This window comes from Mus caroli, unplaced genomic scaffold, assembly GCF_978045245.1.
Source record: "Mus caroli unplaced genomic scaffold, Mus_caroli_1 scaffold_18, whole genome shotgun sequence".
Taxonomy (NCBI): Eukaryota; Metazoa; Chordata; class Mammalia; order Rodentia; family Muridae; genus Mus; species Mus caroli.
In genome coordinates, this window is record NW_028227273.1 from 841,498 (window position 1) to 846,007 (window position 4,510).

Consider the following 4,510-nt stretch of genomic DNA (forward strand, 5'->3'; position numbering starts at 1 on the left):
ATCTCACCTGCATTCCCCATCACCAGGGTCAGCTCTGCTGTGCTGTATAGGTGAGGTGCAGGGCCCACTTTCCCAGAGTACTCCAGCTGGTAAGGAGCAGGGCTAGTTCTCCAGAGCTCATGACCCTGTGGGCAGCTTTCCCTACTGCTGGAGATAGCGATGTGGGGCACTATGTCTGTGCCCATGTCACTCCACTGCAGATGAGAGGCAGAATCAGCTCCCTTACACTCATGTCCTCAGGGCTGGCCCACTCACACTGCAGCTTCCAGAGCCAATCCCATTGTGCTGCCTGGACAAAGCACAAGGGTCACTCTTCTGAGTTACAGGGGCAGAATCAGTTATGCACAGCTCCTTATATCCTTCTGCCCATAGCAGGGCCATATGCATGTTCCCATGTAATAATATGATTCAAGGACACTGATACTGGCCCCCTACCCATTCCTGTTGCTGAGTAAATACGAAACCATGAAATCAGACATGGCACTAAGTGGCAGCTCAGGCTGGGACCTCACCATGGCACCAGGAGGCAGGATTGGCTTCTCACCCTGGAGAATAGAGTTTCATCTCTCTTCATAATGCTGAAGCTGCTCCACTTCTCTTTTCTCACCCACCCGACCACCACATACTCATCTCCCACTGCAGATTGGCCATGCTGCTAGTGGTGCCCCTGGGGCAGCATCCTTAATCTGTGCTACATGGCCTGGTGTCAAGGTATCTATGTATGACCTGTTCTGTGATAAGCACTGGAGGGCAGGTCTGTGGATAGCATTGTGGTCCACAGCTCTTCATTTGTCTTCCTCCTCCTGCACTGTGCTGCCTGGATTTGATTTGATTTGTATGAGTCTAAGGCATAAAACAGCTTTGGCTACCAAGCCAGGCATCAAGTTAGGATAAACAAAGGACTGGCATCTGCTCTGGCCCTGACACACATAAGAAGAACACCACCAACTAGGTGTCTCCTTGCCAGTTGAGGGTGTGTGTGTGTGTGTGTGTGTGTGTCTTTTTAATAAGCCAATAATCAGCAAGAGTCCAAAAGCAAAGAAAAAATGATGGATTTGTTACTAATAAATAAAACTCATATTTCTTGAATGAGAATGTCTTTTATTATTTGACTATTTCATAGTTATGCACAATGCTCACCCAGTTCCCTCTCTTCCTGCTCCCGATCATGCCCCTTTTCTTTTATGGCCCCTGTGTAGTCCTGGCTGATCTGGAATTTTTAATGTAGAACTGGCTGACCTTAAACTCATATTGACCAACTTTTAAAAAACAATCAACTGAGTACAATTATAGGAATGGAGGGAGGGAGTGAGGGAGCAAGGCAGAGAGGGATGGAGGAAGGGATGCATGGAAGGATTTAAGGATGGAAATATATATCTTTTAGATGGATAAATGACAGACAGACAGACAGACAGATAGTATATATAAAATGCTATAAGTTAACAAGTGTGTTTAGGATGACAAAGATGCCATTTTTCTTGATTCTGGTAGTCTAGTAATGAATGTCTCATACATACAGTCTATGACTGAACTCTATATTCAAAAAGAAAGCTATTCTGAAGAGCAGAGCTCCCTAGGTGTAATACACATGTATTTCTTTATTATTATTATTAATCATTTTATTTGTTTATATTTCAAAAGTTATCCTCCTTCCCTGTCTCTCCCCTGTGGATCCTCATCCCATCCCCTTCTTTACGTCTAAGAGAATGCTCCCCCCCATCCACCCACCCCTACCTCACCCCTTTAGTATCCCCTTTCTCTGGGGCATCAAGCCTCCACAGGACCAAGTGCCTCCCCTCCCCTTGCTACCAGATGAGGCAGTTCTCTGCTACATATGTAGCAGGAGCTATGGACCAGCCCATGTATGCTCTTTGGTTGCCCTGGGAGCTCTGAGGCATCCAGTTAGTTGATATTTTTCTTCCTATGGGGTTGCAAACTTCTTTAGCTCCTTCAGAGGTTCCCCTAACTCTTCCATTGGGGTTCCCCAGGAAGTCAAACATTTCACTTACATGATCATTATGTGACTTGTCTATATTGAAACTATAAAGAAAACATGTATTTTATTCGAGAACAAATTGTGTAATTAATAAATAATAGAGTTTTTAAAAAAATTGACTTTAAGCATACATTAAATGTACATTTAATTGTGATGGTTCCATACATGTATGTATGATATGATCATATTTATTGTTCCTTGCTCTCCCTTTTCCTTCTTCCCCTTCCTAGTTTCTTTTCTTGTTACAAATACTTTCCTTTACCTTCATGTCTTTTTAAAACTCAAGAGTGTACTAAATCTGCCTTAATTAACTTATTAACAAGCGATTTAATGATTTCCATTCTGTCCAATGACCTGAAAATGGCATAATTTTATTCCATATGGATAGCAGTCCAAAATGTTGTATTTTCTTTATCTATTCATCTGTTCATATAGATGTGGGCTGATTCCATAATTTGGTCACTATGAATAGTCTAAAATAACATGAATATATAAATTCCTTTGTTGAATGCTGACTGATTCCTGAGGGTTTATACACTTGTCATCAGACACTATTTTCCTTAAGTAGATGATGCTTTCCCACACAGGTAAAGTAATAAATAAAGTATGTGAAAATTATATTAAAATTGAGTAGCCTCACAAAATAATCACATGATTAACATTCATGTATAAAATTCTTCCAGAAGTAATTAACAACTATTGGTATGTGAATGACTTGCCAAATATTAAGTCATAAGATTACCGTTTTGTTGTGAGTATATATTTTCCTAAGTATTTGAATTACAAGGTGTCTTTCTCTTAAATAATTCCATAAGTTATAACTATACTGCCAAGAAATTACAGGATGGTTTGCAAATTACTTAAAATAATTCTTATATTTTATATTAATTATTTCAAACAATAATCATAATAAACTTTATAGCTAGTATGACCATGCACTGCTGCATGTCAGAAACTCTGGAGTAGAGCCAGGAGGATCATGAAACTAAGATCAGCCTGGACTACATAGTGAAGAGACCCTGACTCAAATATATATATATTAGATAATATAAAACAGAATTATAACATTGACACAACTCCATACACACACAGTTGCATACAAACATACAGATAACACACAGAGCAGCAGACAGACCTGTAGGAAAAAAGAGAGTGCTATGAAATAATGAACATATTATGTGTGACTATAAAAGCTGATTATGTAACTGATCTAAAAATACTATGGTAATATTAAAATATACATAATTTAGTCATGGCAATGATTAAGGGTAAAATCTGTAGCAATTAGATATTTCTTTTCAAAGAACAATATGATAAACATTTTTATATAGTATTAACAAAAATTCAAAATATGCAAAGCAAGCAGGACCTAGTATTTATAAAAGAAAATGCATTACTTGAATTCAACAAGAAATGAAAGATGTCATATTTAAAAATACACCATTGATATCAGAATGCAGCACACAAGGAACAGGACACTTACAGGCTAACTATCTTAGAATTTATTATTCACAGTTCTCTGTAATCACATAAACGCAAATTAAAGCAATGAGATAAAATCTGCACCATCCGATTGGAAAGGACATAGAAGATTTGATGTTTTGAAATATTGGTAGTGCATAGTGCTATTAACTGAGTGGAGCACAATCTGACTCTCTTAAAACATAAACAGCATTTAAACACAGAATAATAAGTAAATAATAAAATATTCATTATTCTTTTTTAATGTACTGTATCATTTTAGATCAGTTACCCAATCAGTTTTTATAATCAGATATAATATGTTCACCATCTCCTTATTTCAGAGCACTCTGTCTTCATTATTTCCTGTTTGCTGTCCTGTGACTATGTTTGTATGCAAGTTGTGTATACATGTATATATTACTGTGTGGAGGTATGTCAACATTATAATTCTGTTTTATTTCCATCCCTGATGTGCAGTCTTTTGTTCTCTTAGTCAGCCATTGCAATGCACTGTTTTTGTGTTATTTTTAATATCATTGTAAAAGAAGCATTGAACTTCAAGTCGATTCTATTTTTTTTATTTCATTGATGTAGAGATATGATTCTGCTATAGAAATATAACAATTGCTTCAATTGGTTAGCTCAGAAGTCCATTTGAGTCCAATGAGTATTTTCTAAGCCTCATCCAGAAGTCCCTGATATGTATCCAGTAAATGTACTGATCTGCATTCCATAAACAGTAATTAAGTATAATACCAAATTCTTTTTTTTTTTACATTTCACTAAAACAAATTTTTTAATCATTTGTTATTTGTTATAGATATGGTGAATCTGTTAACAGCAGGCATTTTATTTTCTAGGAAAACTGTGTGTACTTACATCTCTACAGTCTGAGTGCTCACACTCTTTCAAAGTGCTAATGGGACTAAGAACTACTAATGATCCTTTTCTTACCTTAAAAGTTGTTAAAAGTTAAAAAAGTTAAAAGTAGTCACTGTGTGCCCCTGTATTCTTAATGCTCTGTCAGAGGGCAATGGTGGAATAAGGTCC

The 4,510-nt window shown here is 37.1% G+C and overlaps 1 non-coding gene across 1 annotated transcript; it reads right to left on the bottom strand.

The window, feature by feature from the left end:
- Positions 1-835: 835 nt before the first annotated feature.
- Positions 836-977, bottom strand: LOC115029782 (small nucleolar RNA SNORA48). Its single transcript, XR_003835348.1, has one exon. It is a non-coding gene; the product is annotated as a small nucleolar RNA SNORA48 (small nucleolar RNA).
- Between the last annotated feature and the right edge of the window lie 3,533 nt (positions 978-4,510).